At 31.8% G+C, this 17531-nt stretch overlaps 1 protein-coding gene across 1 annotated transcript in view; it reads right to left on the bottom strand.

Moving 5' to 3' along the window:
* Positions 1–17531, bottom strand: part of LOC101897963 (uncharacterized) — a 546201-nt gene that overhangs the window by 109148 nt on the left and 419522 nt on the right. The window lies entirely within an intron of this gene.

Below are 17531 nucleotides of genomic sequence, written 5' to 3'. Positions count from 1 at the left end.
GTACCAAATATGTGCTATTCGAATCGAAACTGAATTTCGCCATGGAAACAAAAGTTAAATAACAATTTCCAGAATTTTAGCTATATCAGTGCGATATTTGGTACTTTTTAGTACAAAGTTTCATGATTCCAATCTTCATATATTATGTCTCCTAAAAATGCCGAGCTAAATCAGTGATTTTCGGACTCTAGATGAAAAAGTACAGAATTTACTATCACAAATATAGTTGTAGTACTTTCTGGAACCATTTTTAGTACGGCATTAGAACTTCGGAACTTCGTATATTTTGTTTGAATGATTTTAGTACCAAAAATCTACTAATCAAATCGAAATCGGATTTCACAAACCAAAGAAATGTGAATTATTCAATTTCAATACAATATTTAGTACGTAAATTACATGAATTCAAACTTCATCTCATGACTCCTAACAATGCTGACTAAAATTCCTGATTTCCGGAGACTAGATATAAAAGAACAGAATTTAGCATCACATATAAAGTTTTAGTACTTTCTGGTACGGCCACACCAAATTTGGCACTTCGTACATTTTTTGCAAGATTTTAGTACCAAAAAAGAACGATTCGAATAGAAATAGAATTTTGCAAAACAAAGAGGAGTTAAACATCAGATTTCAGAATTCTAGGTATAGCGGTGCAATATTTGATACTTGTTAGTGCAAAGTTCCATGAAGCCAAAACTTATCTTAAAACTCGCAACAATGATGAGCTACGTTTAAGGTTTACGGAATCTAGATCTGAAAGAATAGCTTTTTGGGTTCCAAACACGGTTTTAGTACTTTCTAATACCGTTTTTAGGATCAATCTCCAAAAAACGCATCTTATCTAATAATTCACATCAATAAATTGACAGGGTAGCGTATGAGTCTTGTCACCAAACGTACGCCCTGAGGGACAATTTCAAATAATTTTATTTAGCATAGTTTGGCACAATTTTTCGATCGTTCTTTTCGGTGTTGATGGTTAGTTAATATACTGTGTGGTCTATATTAAATATAATAGGTAGTTCTATTACATTGCTAATAAAATCTGATCTTTTAAAATGAAAATTGCTCTCATATCAATTTTTAATATCCAATGATTCGGTATAATTTTGCTTGACTTTATATTCAATAAAAAGTATAATTATGGTTCAGAAAAATTTCTAAATATATTCATTTCCATGAGTATAAATGTGATTTAGTATCTTGTTTAGGGTCGTATAAGTATTGTCCACACTTATACGCCTCATTGAACTATATTTAAATAAAGAAACTCCTATGTTGCTCTTCCAAAAACCCCTTTCAGTTGATTTAAATTTTATTAATTTTTCAATTATGTTTGCATTTATTTATTAAAAAAAAAAATAAAATTCAATTTTAAAAAAGTAAGAAAAACGCAAAAAATAATTTAACCAATTTTTATTTTTATTTATGTAATTATTAGATTTATTTATTACTCATCTTTCTATTATTTTTTTATTTATTTTTTATTTGTATATGTTTATTTTTTAATTATGTATTTATATTTAATTATTTATTATTTTCATACCATAACAAATTTTGCTCCTCCTTACCCCCATCTCTCATGAATTCAATAAATTTCAACACCCTTGTTAAAAAGTTATTGAGTATTGCAACATCTGTTAAGTAAATGAAAATTGAACAAGCATCGCCATCATTATATGGTAAATTAACATTTTGGTTTGATTGTAAATTAAGCGGAAAATGGAATTGGAAAAAAATTTATGAAAAAAAACGAAACAAGAACAAAGTGCATAGTGGCCACAAAAACATGGCTACAAGGCTGGGAGGAAAATGAGGCTCTGGGCCGGTAAGGGGTAGAGGTCTCAGGGTGGAGACGCAGAAAAAAAAATACCAACAACCTCAAAACATGAATCCTGTTTCAATAAGTAAAATACAAGAACACACACACACATTCTCTCTCTCTCACTCGCACACATACTCACATGCATTTGCTTTGAATAACCGATATGCCGCAAGCATATTGCAATATGCATGCACATGTATGCGGCTGGGGTTAAGGGAAAAAAGAAGAAATAAAATTGTGAAAAAAGAAAAAGAAATTGTAACCAAAATGTGAAAAAGGAAACCAGAAAAGCCGAAGGTAATGGAGGAAGATATGTGATATGGGCAAAGGGTTATTGGGGAGGAGATCTTTTTTCAGAAATGACTGGAGATCCCTGAATTTGGATTTAATGAGAGGTCTCTTGGAGATATAGGGAAAGAAGAATTGGAAAATCAGTAAAGACTGGAGATATCTGAATTTGGATTTAATGAGAGGTCTCTTGGAAATATAGGGAAAGAAGAATTGGTGCCTATATTATATTTGTTAAAAAGTAAATTTCATTTACAATTGAAATGAAAATGGTTTCGCTTTCTTCGATCCAAGAATAATAAATGAGATGAATTATGGCGCTTAGGGTCATATAAGTATTGTCATCACTTATACGCCACTTTTGTCGAAAAATGTTAACATAAATTGGTCTGAGGAGCGTGTACATATTGCCATCAATCATACGCACTAATGAACAATTTCAAGTAAATTTCTTTTAAATTAGTTTCGGATAATTTCTAAATATTTTTTCAAGTGATCTTGGTTATTATACCAATGTCTGTGAAAATATAAATTAAGTTGCGTTAGAACTTGAACTATTTTTCTGCTTTCTTCCATTCATAAAAAATATATTTAGGTACCCATTTTTTGAGTAAAAACTGAGATGAATGTGGTGTTTATGGTCGTATAAGTACTGCCATCACTTATACGCCATATTTGATGAGAAGTTTTGGAGAGAGTATACGTATTATCATCACTCATACGACCCGGTAGACAATTTCAAGTAAATAACTTTTAACGTAGTTTGGGATAAATTCCAAAAATTTTTCTAGTGATCTCCTCTAGCTGGTGGTCTTTGTGAATATAAATTAGGTAGTCATGCTATATTTATAAAAAAATTAGTTGCATTGGAACTTGAAATGAAAATCATTATCTTACTATTTTCTGCTTTCCACGACGTAGAAAAAAGTTTAACAAGGAACCTATTTCCTAACAAGGAACCTAAAAAATGATATAAATTACGGTGTTTGGGGTCGTATAAGTCATGTCATTATTCATACGCCACATTTATCAAATATATTACCAATAGAAAAATAGATATTATTTTGCTCAAAATTAGAATGGCGCCCGACGTGATTTTAAAAGATTTCTTTTTTAAATAAAATCCTTTTTGAAATTTGCAAAATTCCTGAATATGTAATGACCTTTATGTGCTCTTGTTGGTGATTTAATTTTTTGATAACCTTTGGTCTGAGAGCGTATAACAATCATGCACCCTCCAATGGACAATTTTAAGTAAATTTCTGTTTAAATTATTTTGGAAAAATGTTTAAACATTTAATTTTTTTTATATTTTTGAAATAGCATTTGTGATATGTATTGAAAAGTTCCTTGTAATTAACCAAATGGGGTAAGATTCAAGGAAGATCTCGCCAAGTTTATGCCATAAATTTCGGACGACTTTGAAATGAATCTCTCTACAAGAACCAATCGATCAAGAAATTAAACATGCACTTACTCCTGGGGCGTATGTGTACTGTCATAACTTATACGTTCTACGTCCATATTTCAATTTCTAGAAATACTTCTGTTACCCTTCCAAAAACCTACAAAAATGGAGCTGGATTCAAGGAAGAAATGGTCCATCGATCCAATCGATCGATCAATTTTTCTGAAGAAATTAAACATAATTTTAGTACTGGGAAAGTTTTACCGAAGTTCTGATTACCATTAACAATTTTTTTTGGATTAAGAATGAGATGTATTCAAGTGTTTAGGGTCGTATGAGTATTGTCACCACTTATACGTTTTATGGCCATATTTCAATTTCAAGAAATACCTTTGTTACCCTTCCAAAACCTACAAAAATAGGGCTGGATTCAAGGAAAAAATGGTCCATCGAGCCAATCGATCGATCAATTTCTGCGAAGAAATTAAACATAAATTTCGTACTGGGAAAGTTTTACCGAAGTTCTGATTACAATTAACAATTTTTTTTTTTTTGATTATGAATGAGATGTATTCAAGTGTTTGGTGTCGTATGAGTATTGTCACTACTTATACGTTCTATGGTCATATTTCAATTTCAAGAAATACCTCTGTTACCCTTCCAAAACCCACAAATATGGGGTTGGATTCAAGGAAGAAATGGTCCATCAAGCCAAAAAATCGATCAATGTCTCTGAAGAAATTAAACATAGATTTAGTACTGAGCAAGTTTTATGGAAGTTCTAATTACAGTAGACAATTTGTGATTTCTACTGGTTTTGGGGTCGTATGAGTACTGTCATCACTTATACGTCCGATGGCCAAATTTCCATTTCTAAAAATTCCACTCTTTCCCTTCTGAAAACCCTTTACATATGGCCTTACTTTAATTTCGCCTTAGTATATTTACTTATGGAATCCTGCAGTGTCGGGCCCTTTCTTTTTCCTTTTTTTTTGGTTTGCTTATATATGTATGTGTAACCAAGTAAACCTCAATAAATACTTATATGCTGTAATGACGATGATGATGATGATTTTTCATTGGTATTTATTGAATCAATATATATTCCCAGACGTTTATACCATAACATTTTGTATATGCATACCAATTTGCCATGCACAGTCATGCAAGGCAAACATATACATAGATGACTCGGCGATGGAAATTTCCTAGGGACTCCAGACATTTGTTTGGTGAAGGACAAAAAAAAATCGTATTCAAGGCATTGAAATGCAATATTCCTTGGTTGGCAAATGAGAGAAACTAAAAGAATGCAGTGGCATACGCACACAAATGAACCACAAATGACAAACTATTTGTAAGATTGCTGCAGACATATGTGCATATGCTCGGGTATTTATGAAGATGTTTCGGGATGGTAGGTAAAGGCCATGGAGACATTTATTTATAGAATTATGGCTGCTGGCTGAAAAATTCTATATAAACATATGGTAGGGAAATATATATTTCTTAAAATAAATTGATGAACAAATATGAAATAAATACATAAAAATTGACAGGTAAATATGAGAAGAGGGTAGACACATAAACGTTGATGAAGTTCAAAAATTTAAATATATATTTTAATGCGGGAAGACCAATATTTAATAGATCTAAAATCGTTAAAAAAATCATAGAAAATTGAGCTTATAAAAAAGGCAACGGTGTCGTATAAGTAATGATATAGCTTATACGCACACGGTCTGTAATGGATTATAAAGCGGCGATCCCATTAAAAAAATTATTTTGAATAAGGAAATACTCAAAAAGCCAAATAGGAAGAGGAAAATAAACTCATAGTAATGAAATTTATTGCGATATTTGTTTTTCATACAAATCAAAGAATAAAAGTAAATTTGTGAAAGGAAAATGGCTCGACATAGAAAAGTAAAAAAAAAAATGTAAGACGGGACGACAAAGACGGATCTGAAAGTGATAAAAAAAATCTTCTTAAACTGCGTATTTAAAAGAAAGGCAAGGGGCGTATAAATATTGGCATCAATTATACGAACCCAGTCCTAATATTTATCGATACATATTAAAGATTAAACCCTGACGGGAAGATTGCAATAAAGACATGATAGTGAAATTTAATAAACCATATGATAGAAATCAGTAACGAAGGGTCAAAAGTCGGTCGGGGCCGGCTTTATGATACCCTACACCACTATGCGTATTTAGTGGAGCTCACGTAACAAAAAGGTTTATATTGTGAATTTATTGAAGCAGATCATATTATTTGAAGAGGTATCATGGCTTGAGAGAAGTTACAATTTGGGAAATATATTCAATTCTGAATCGATATGACTTCGATAAGAAATATTTTAAAAAATATTTGTTGGAACAATAGATACACCGGACCGGGTTTTACAACATGGTAAAATTCAGTTGAATATAAAAGAAATATACAAATTGGGCTGATATTATATATATGGTGGACAATAACCGTAAAATCGGATGAAGATGTATAGCAAAGGTATATACAAATTTGAACCGATCTCGATAACATTTGGCAGAGGTATTTTCGAGCTGTATCTGATTGTCGTTAGTAAATATCATTGTTGTAGAGTGCATATTACGCATGTGAGGGACTTAAAACCCCAAATCCGATGAAACATATATATTGGAGCTATAGCAATATCTGATCCGATTTTCACTAAATATGAAGTACTTGTTTCTAGGATGAATTCTGTCGGAAGTGGAAAAATTCAGTCTATTTGGGTTGATATTGGTCATTTGGTGCACAATAAACCTGATATCGGATAAAGATATATATGGGAGCTATATACATATCTGATCCGATTTTGACAAAATTTGAAGCACTTATTTCTGAACTGCATCTGATATCTGGTACCAAATATCATTCTTTGGGAGTGCATATTACTCATGTGAAGGACTTAAAGCCCCAAATCAGATGAAACATATATAGTGGAGCTATAGCCATATCTGAAGAGATTTTCTCCGAATTTGATGTACTTACTTCTAGACTGAATTCTGTTAGAAGTGGCAAAATTCAGTCCATTTGGGCTGATATTGGCCATTTGGTGCACAATAAACCATATATCGGATAAAGATATATATGGGAGCTATATACAAATCTGATCCGATCTCCATAAAATACAGCATACAGAAGTATTTCTGGGCTCTATGTGATATCTGGTACCAAATATCATTCTAGTGGAGTGCATATTACGTATGTGAGGGACTTAAAATCCCACATCGAATGATACATATATATATGGGAGTTGAATGGATTTTCTCCGAATTTGATGTACTTGTTTCTAGACTGAATTCCTTCGGATGTGCAAAAATTCAGGTCCTTTCGACTAATATTGGCCATTTGGTGATCAGTCAATAGAAATAATATTCTTTCATTGGCAGATCTGGAGCCTCAGGCCAGAGAAATATTTAAAAAATTGAATAATAAATATCAATTGACATAGATACGCACCTAAGTTATACCATCAATCATACCTACAGATGTTCAATTTTGATTTTTTTTTTCCTTTTTTATGTAGAATTTTCCTGAAACGTATAAGCAAACAACGATGAAGTGGTTAACTTAAGTGGAACTGAAAATTTTTAGAGCCATATTGTAAGAGTTTTAATGTCTACCACATAAAGATAGGAAATCGAAATCGTCTGAAGATATTTATTGGAGCTATATCTAAATTAGAACCCATTCTCACCAATTTCATAAGGGTTCGTCCTTGGGCCAAACAAATATTGTTTGGAAAATTTCATCTCAATCGGATAATAAATGCGACCTGCATTTTGTTCACAAAAATACATTGAAAGTCGGACTGGTATGCATAAATCGACACAGAAAGTGATTTTATAAAGATCCTTAAAAGTAATTACGGGTCTATCTCGCTTCCTTCTCCGTGTTATAAACAAATGTCTTACCACAATGTGGTGTAGGGTATAATAAAAAAAAATATATAAAAAATGGCAGGTAAGAAGAGAAGAAGAGGTGGCTCGGCACAGGAATGCAGATATAGCAAAAAAAAAAAAAAAAAAAAACAAAAATTTAAATAGAAATTTTAAAAAGGGCCCAACCACCATTTAGCGCTTTGGAGAGCGATAAAAATTCGTAGGAAATTGGATAATTGAAAAGTATCCACATGGTGCGTATGAGTGGTGATATTACTCATACGCGCCCGCGTCAGTAAATAATTTTAAAAATGTGTGATTTCACTTAAAGGAATAAAATGGAAAGTTGAAATGAAATGCCTGCTCCGAAATCATTATATTGAAAAAAAATATAAAGTATGAAATATTATTTTATTCAGATTTTCAATTCTTTTAAAGTCGTACGTAATAACATATCTAATACGCAGTCAACGATGTTATTCATTGAAGTTGCAGCATTTAATTTTTGCCCAACATAATTTTAAAAGAAATAACATTAAAAAATATTCTCCTGGCAGATTGCGAAATTCATAAATGTGTAATGACCTTTATGTGTTTTTGCTGCTGCTGATTTAATTTGCTGATAATATTTGGTATATTTATGTAAATTGACAAATATTTCTGGCATGTACTATTGATGTATGGTTGTATGTATGTTCTACTTGTGTTTTTCTGCATGTTCACTTTTCTTACAGATGGACAGACAATATGTAATATTTTTTCTTAATGTAATATAAAAACATACAAATATTGCAGTTGTAAAACCAACAAAAAGAGCATATAAAATAATATAATTTTGAATAATTTAATATTCATTTTCAAAGATTTTTGTTATATATATAATTTTATTTTAATGTAATTTTAATGAAAATAAATTATTTGATGTCAATTAGATTTTTTTTTGAATTGAATTGTCAAATCATATATGCGACTGAAAGTATTTTAATTGCAAATTGAAGTATGAAATATAGAAAAATAAAAAAAAAAAAAAAATATTGAAGAGAATGCGTATGCGTATTGTCAATAATCATACGCAATGATAGGCAAACTACAATTTATAAGTTTAAGTAGATTTTTGGGTCAATTCTATTTATTAAAATATTTTTCAATGAAAGATTTTAGGCTGATAACATTTACAATATTCCTTACGAAAAATGCCTGCCCCCAATGGAATTGGTCCTAGAAATTGAATATATGAGATTTCTATGTCATCAGACTTGATGCCGTCTGATTTAGCACCAAGGGCTCTACAATAAATAAGTTTGAAGTTAAAAGTGGAAAACTATCCGCTATTTGCCTTCAACTGAGTGAATGCCACTATATTCTTACATTCGCTAAGCCAAATTACCAAAGAATTATAGAGAAATTTCAATTCCAGTTGACATAGGTGCGTATAAGTGTTGTCCTCACTCATACGTACTGATGAACAATTTTAATGTCTGATGAACAATTTTTGTCAGTTAAAAAACCCTGGCGATAATTGTAATGTCCATTCAAAATTTCAGAATTATTAACAGTTTTAAATATCAATTGTGAGACTACTGCAAATCAATATTTTAATGAAGCAGTTGGATCCTAGAATTTCTTCGGGGTCAATGAGGGAAATTGTCAACATTATATCACCGATCTTGTACCATTTAGGACATATTCTTTCTACAAGAGCCATGTGTCTCGTGTGGTAATTTTAAATAATTTATGGGATGATTTTTCAACATTTTCCCCTTTAGAAAACTTTTATTTCTTATTTGACATAAGTGCGTATAAGTGTTGTCATCAATTACACGCACTGGCGGAAATTTGTTTTCTTAAGAATTTTAGTAAAAATGGTAAGTAAAACTCCGATATTTTAAATATCTATACAGTGTTTCAGATATATTCAAAAAATTTGAAACCAATTGACAGGGTGTGTCTTAGTTTAGACACAAATTATATGCTCTAATGACCAGCTTAAATTGTTTTTTAAACTAGAATTTTGGAGCCTAGAAGTTCTTTTAAGAGGTAATTAAAACTTATATATATATAAACTTTATCTGGATCGATGTAGGTTGCTTGGAGACCCTATCAAAACCACCAATCTTGGACGAATTGTTACAAAACATCTTGACAAAAGCCAAGTATATCGATGTGGTCCTCGATCAATGATTTTAGACAAACGCCCACTATATTCTTCCTTTAACCAATTCGAGAGCCTCAGAGCACAGAGTTTGAAATCAATTGACAGAAATTTTAAAATTACTTGGCATAGTGCGAATGAGAATTATCATCAATCATACTCATTTACGAGCTCTACTCTTCCATTGGCAAAATTTGAAGCCTCAGGGTACAGAATTTTGGAGACATCTCCATATAAATGTACATCGGCATGTATAAGCACTATAATCAATTATACGTACTGATGGAAATTTTTAAATTCAGAATTTGTTTGAAATCCGTAAACAAAATACCTTGAGATGATCAATTTATAGGGTGCGTATACATATTATCGTCAATCATACGCACTGATGGCTTATTTAAAGATATATTCTAAAAATGGGATTTTGGGCGCACCTTTAACAATATTGGACGCAGAAACTTAAAGACTCATAAAATATTTATGAAACTAAAGCTCCCTACACAAGCAAATGACTTCGGTATTGCACTCAATCAATAAAAATAATATTCTTTCATTTGCAGATCTTAAGCCTCAGACCAACATTGAACAGAACATTTTGAGTCTTTGTGAGGGAGGTACTTGATGGAGTGAACCGATATTGTCCATTTCCGAACTTGATCTAAGTTTGATAATAATATTACGATATACCAAGTTTGAATCACACCAGAAGGACAGCCAGACGTACGGACATCGCTAGATCGATTCCAAATATCCTAAAAACGGATTTGGTTCAAAGAGATCTAGTGTCTAAAACCGTTTTTTCGATGAGGCACGTTTTGGCCGTATCAGACGATTTACACCCTCTCTAGCCATTTGGCTGAGGGTATACAAATTGCGATGAGCTCCTATAAGTATGCTATAGAAATAAAGCCTCAGACCAGAGAAATATTTAAACAATTTTAATAATAAGTATCAATTGACATAGGTGCGTATAAGTTCTACCATCAATCATACCTACAGATGTACTATTTTAAGTTTTTTCTTCCTTTTTTATGTAGAATTTTCGTGAAACATATAAGCAAATACTATGGAGTGGTTAACTTAGGTGGAAATTCAAATTTTCAGAGCCATATTTTAAGGGTTTTAAATTCTACCACATAAAAATGGGAATGATTTAATTATTGAACAATGCGGACAGTTTTGTCATATTCAGCGATGGATTAGAGTTGAAATACATACATTCAGAATAAGTTCAGAGATGTTGACAATGCATTCCAAGGAGAAATTTTGGGAGCTATGAAAATATTCCAACAGTTAAATGGAAGAAACCCGAGTTAAATGGGAGGAAACATCTTTCTTTGTCAAAAATTCCAAGTTGTTTGGCCAATGGTGTTTTAATTCTAAAAATACGTTAAAATAATTGGAATCGTTATATGTGATATATTTCATAGCTCGATATATTCCATAGCTCGGTTATAGCTATTTTGATTTTATTTACTTAGTATAAGCCAAGACTGCGTATTACTATTGACATTACTTATACGCCCCTAGGAAACAATTTATTTTCCCTTATTGGTTTATAATTAATATTAAAACGTAAAAATAAAAAAAATGTATTTAGTCTCATATATGATTGACATATTCGTCGGATATTTTCAATAAAATAATTAAGCGAAAAAGTGCAATGAAATTTAGTTAGAAATATTTTTTTAATATAATTATTATAATTTAATTGAAAAATATTTTTAAAATATCAATTTAAAATGGTTTGGAGTATGTACATTTGTAAATATGAAATATGAAAATTAAAATTGCATACGAATATATTATTTTGCTTCATTACATTATTTATACACACATATTACTAATAGTCTTATGATTCGTTTGTTGTGTTTACAAATGTGAATAAAAATCAATATTTTACATAATGATACTGATATATTTTTTAATGTTTGTATAAAATTTGCAAATGTCAAACTTAATAAAGATATATCCGTTCTTTTAATTCTCATAATTTGCACGTATGGAAAAAAATATTTTTTCTCAAATTTTTTTGTGTTTTATGGGTATTCAGATCAATTTCGTGTGCGGCGTATAACTATTGATGTTACTCATACGTCAGCTGCACTCCACTCCTGTTTTTGCACGACAAATGTGTAGTTGCTAAAATAGAAACTGTGTTTCCTTAATTTTCCAAAAGAAGATCTTTTCGTTTTCCATTAGAGAGAAGGTCTATTGATATCAGTGCCTCTTAGACTTAATATAAAAATTATATTTATTTTAAAAAATGTAATAGCTCAACTTTAAGGCGACTAAGACCTATTTTCCTGAAGCACCGTTTCAATTGGCAAATGAACACATCGGTATTGGCCATTTTGATTTATGGAGATCTCTCTGGGGCAGCCGAAAGAGAAAAATATGATCCTGCTCAAAATTAAAGGAAGACCCACTCAATTACTCTCTACGGAAGCATTCCTCCTCCTGGCTTGAATGTGATCCTTAATCTCCGAAATGGTAATTTTTTAAATATTTGGCTCGAAATGTTCTAGAAGGACACTTATGGTCGGTGACGAGACGTGGTCACCTGAAATCCACGACTTGTTCGGAACCTATTTTGCCTACTACCCTAAAGGGTCCTCAAATATATATTTTTGAAAATTGAGTTTCGGATTTTTTGAGGGATTCAATCGCAGAGTTTTAAGAATATTTCGTAAATACTATGTGATCCTGAACATATGAAAGTACTCGGACCCTTAATTCGATGTGGATACGTGAACATGAACATGTGAAGGTTTTTGGAGCTTTAATTTCGATGTTAATACGATAGCAATCTGTATATTCATTTAAAATATTTTTATAGGGTTTTGGTGGGAGTATTAGCAACGGCATAACTCATACGCTGAAGTTTTACTTTATTTGTATGCGGATTTTTATTATATTTTATTTCACTGAATATTTTCGGATTTATAAAAAAAATATTTGGCTATGTTAGACATTTTGTTGAAGAAAATTACAGGAATGCCTTTTTATACCCTTTTATACACTTATGGTTACAGATGATACAATTGTTTTCCTCTTTCTATTAACAACGTAGTAGGTATAGGCTTGTTTTCTAAAAGAACCGTTTTCAGAATTAAAATTTTGCCACAAAGTCATAAGGGATTTATTGTAGCTTATACGCAATAATTGATAAAAAAACAATAGGCTACGAAGGGTGATTGGGTCAAAAATATTTCACGAAGGCACACTCCGATTAAGTTCAAATTCCACGAACAGTTAATGTGTGAAATATTCAGATGTGCCAAGTCTCAATGGAATAGGATGTTAATTTCGAGGTTTACGAGCTATGGGAATATTCAAAATTTTCACCCGTTGTGGGGGAGGTACCAGAAGGAGTAAACCGGTATATCCCACCTTCAAACCAGTCCTCGGGTTAATAACAATATTGTGATCTGTGTAATTTGAAGACAATCGGACTCTTACACCAAATTTTATATGAGTTATAATTATTCAAAATTTTGAAGCAGACGTGTGAAATATGAAGAGAACCGGATGCTTTTTTCGGATTTTATAATGGTTTTGGCTATTCAGAACTTGGACCCTTTGTGGGGGAGGTACCAGAAGAAATGTTCCGATCTCTATCATCTTTATAACAGATCTAGTGTTGATAGATATATTCAGATGTGCCAAGTCTAAACGGAATCCGATGTTAATTTTATGAGCTCAATGGATATTCAAAATTCCGACCTTTGGTGGGGTGGTACCAGAAGGAGTGGATCGATATATCCCACCTTCACACCAGACCTCGGGTTAATAAAAATATTGTTATGTGTGCAATTTGAAGACAATCGGACTCTTACATCACATTTTATAAAAGTTATATTTATTCAAAATTTCCCTTTTTGGGGGAGGTACTTGATGGAGTGAACCGATATTGTCAATTTTCGCACCTGACCTAATATTAGGATTTGCAAATTTAAAACCAATCCGATTATTCATTCTCCTTCTGAACAGTAAAAATTTTTTTGACAATTTCGAACTATTTTGGGGCAAGTACCACAAGAAGTGGACCGGTATTACCCATTTCAGAACTAGATCGAAGTTTGATAATAATATTATGATGTTCTAAGTTTGCCCCAAATCCAACTTCCTTTGAGAGTTATCGTGTGCACCAACCAGACAAGCGTACGGATGGAAGGACACACATCACTAGATCGACTCCAAATGTCCTGAAACGGATTTTGTCGGAATAGATCTAGTGTCTAAAATCGTTATTTTAATGAGGCACGTTTTGGCCGTATAAAATGATATACAGGGTGAGATAAAAAGAAACTGCAACCAACTTCAGACTGCTGTAATTTCTAAGCCAATCGTCCGACAGCTGTTAAAATTATTCCAGTGACAGCTCATTATATTGTTTACAAGCGCACTAAAGCATTTTAAGCATTTTGGTGTGAATTTTCCAGAAAACAAGTTATTCGTGATGGAATTCAAGCGTGATAGTGGCTATCGCTAGAGCACTCCAGCATTTAAATGTGCATAAATCTTTTTTGTCTCGTACCATCGCTCGTTACAGTGATACTGGTAGCGTAGCCCGACGTCAAGGAAATGGACGGAAGAAAACAGCAAAAACATCAGCAGAAATGGTTCGAAAAGTAAAGAAGCGACTTGATCGAAACCCACGTCGCAGTGGCCGAAAAATGGCTCGATTCGTGAGCTGAACATATCGCAATATTCCATTTGACAAATATTGAAAAATGAGCTCTGGGTAAAGTCATTGAAATTCCAAAAAGTGCAAAAACTTACACCGCAACAGAAACAGAAAGAAAATAGACTCAAAAGAGCTAGAGAGTTGTTTTGGTTGGCCGAGAGTGGTAAACTGTCGAATTTGGTTTTCTCCAATGAGAAAACCTTCGTTGTCCAGCAATTTGTAAACACTAGCCAAGGTCAGCTGAAAATGTGCACCTTCAGTTGGCCACCAGAACTCAAGCGTTGGTCATGATGATGGTGTGGGCCGCCATAACAGCCGATGGTCGCTCTCGCCTCGTTTTAATCGACCGTGGCATTAGAATGAATGCCGAATATTATCGCGAAAATATTCTGGAGGGTGTATTAAAGCCTTGGGAACGCAAACATATTGTCTGCAGACCTTGGACATTCCAACAGGACTCAAGGCAATCGCACTCAGCACGCGCCACCCAAGAATGGTTACAAAATGAGGTTCCCCGCTTCATTTCTAGTGCACAATGGCCAAAATCTCCGGATACCAATCCGTTGGACTATTGTGTCTTTAGTATTTTTGAAAGCAAGGTTGGCACTAAAAAATACCAAAGTGTCGATCGCTTCAAACAAGCGCTTCGACGGGAATGGGCCAAAATACCACAGAGCAACATTCGGGCAGCATGTGACGGTTTCATTGGCCGTTTGAAGGTCATAACTAGTGGCAAAGGTGACCAATTCGAACAAATCTGAACTTATTCTAAAATTTGATGCTATTTCCGACTTTTTTGCTTTCATTCAATAAAATTAAAAAAAAAAAAAATTAAAAATTATGGCGTTTGCCTTTGACTCTCTAGCCATATGGCAAAATTGTGAGGAGCGCCTATGAGTATGCTATAGAAATTAAAAAAATAATTATGAAGAAGTCACTTGACCTTTGGTGGCCAATTTGAACTATTTGAAATGTTGTCATATCAACTTTTTCTTTCTAAGGAAATATATATTAGAGCTTGGAATACTCCTTTTGGGAAAAAATTAACCTGAATGCCACAAATTAACCACAAAATAACTTTATAATTTGATTTCAATAGAATATTAATCATTTGTTCTTACATGTGTGCAAATAATTAACAAAACTGATTATAATATTATTTTTTTTTTTAATTTGCATTAACATTTAACATAATTAGAATCTGAGAGAAAAACTCAACGATTTATTTAATTAGTAACAATGGTTATTAGTTTCTGTCTTTGTTGTATTTTTTTCAATGGAAGTGGGGGTTAAATTTATTAACTATATGCAAGAAAAAAAAAACAATATGATTTAAAATGGATAATTTTGTAATAATTTATTTTTTTTTTCTTTTCTCATATATTTTATTGTTATTATTATAATTAATTTAATGTTATCTCACACGGAGAAAGAGAGAGAGTAATAGTGAAAGAGAGTATTTTTCAATTGGCGTTATTGTAATGAGTTCTTTTTTTTTGCTATTTATTAATTAGATTATTTAGATTTTTCAAACGGGATTTTTCGCATTGATAATATTAATAGTCATTATGATTTGGGGTGTTTTGTTTTTGTTAATTACATGATAACTATTAATTAATATATATATCTATATTTTTATTATTAATAATCATAATGAATATTTTTAGTTGAATGCGGGTAGTTTGGGGGGGGGGGGGGGGTGGGGTAGATTTTGTGTTTTTTCTTGATTTTTAATTTTGTTTATAACAATCTATATTTATTATTATATATATTAAATTTATAATTGAATCTCATTATTGTCTGAAAATTTCACAATTTTTTCCATCTCGTATTCTATATATCTGTCTATTTATATTAGTATGTAGGTGCTGTTGTATTCTTAATAGTAGTTGTTTCATTGTTGTTTTTTTATTGTATTTTTTATTCTTTTATTCTAGTTAATTAATATTTTTAGATTTTTATGTAATGTTATTTTAAGTTTTTTTTTTTTTATCGTTAATTTCTAAATGTAATTTGCTTATAATTAACCAATTGTTATTTGTTATTTAGAATATAAAGAAGCTAATTATACATTACAATATTTTTTACATATCATTACACCTTTTTTGTTTGGGGTTATGGATTAGGTTTTTTTCAATATGTTATACATTTAATTGAATTATTTTCTAGATTTCTTTTTTAATTTGTAAAATGGGTTTAGTTATGATTTTACACATTATTTTCCATTTTTGTTGAAACGGTGGCCGTATGAGTGTTGATGAGACTCATACGCCGCAGTGGTAACAATTTATATTTGATGTCTTTTTACGGCAGAGATTTGGTAAGGAAATTTGGATTTATGTAAAAAATAATTAAAAATAAAATAAAAAGTTAGAATTATAAATCCAAATTATTCAACATCATTTATTTTTAGGCGCATACATAATGACATGAACCGCATTCACTATAGGCAAAAAAATCTAAATTTTGTGGGAAATGTTTGAGTTAAAAATCCAGTATGTTATTCTTCTCTATAGAGATAGAGAGTTTTGCTCAAACACTTTTTTTATTATATACCTTGATAAGGCTCTGATAAGCAGTTTGAAGCACTATGAAAATCCAAATCCATTTATTTGATCACTAAGAAACCGTACAAAAATTGGCCCCACAATTAAATGTACCCTTAAGGACCTCTCAAAAAAATCCCAAATTTCAAAATCTTAAAAGTCTTAACCATCTGTGAAGCTTCCAAAAACCTTTATAAAAATTCAAATTTGTGGCCGTCAAATTAGAAGCCGTCCAAAAGAAAAAATATCGCAAAAGTGATTTAGGAAATCACACCAAGGTTCCTAAGATCCATTAACATTTTAGCTTTTGTTCTCCATTGGGAAAAGATTCTAGAACTTTAGAAAATTCTGCATTTATAGCCCTCTCAGGTTTCATATAATTTGATTTGAAGAGTTTATTACCATCATACCATATGTCACTTTGGGGGCACTCAGATAGGTTTCTAGAAAATTTTACAATAACAGCCCACTCTAAAGGTATCTAAATTCGAAATCCAGTAAATATCTGCTTTCACAGTCCACAAAGAAGTCATCAAAAATGGTTCTTAAAATCCATATAAATTCAATCTTCATAGCTTACCCCGAAAGGCGTCAAAAGGGCCTTTGTAATCAGGAGAATTTGCACCATTATTGCCCTCACACATAGCTCCTAATTCTGAAGACCAAAAATCCAAATTCATGTCTTAACAGAAAGCCACCCAATAAGT

Source organism: Musca domestica, unplaced genomic scaffold (assembly GCF_030504385.1).
Source record: "Musca domestica strain aabys unplaced genomic scaffold, Musca_domestica.polishedcontigs.V.1.1 24, whole genome shotgun sequence".
NCBI classification, from domain to species: Eukaryota; Metazoa; Arthropoda; class Insecta; order Diptera; family Muscidae; genus Musca; species Musca domestica.
Note: the sequence above shows the minus strand (reverse complement) of the source record. Positions and strands in the feature narration are given on the sequence as shown.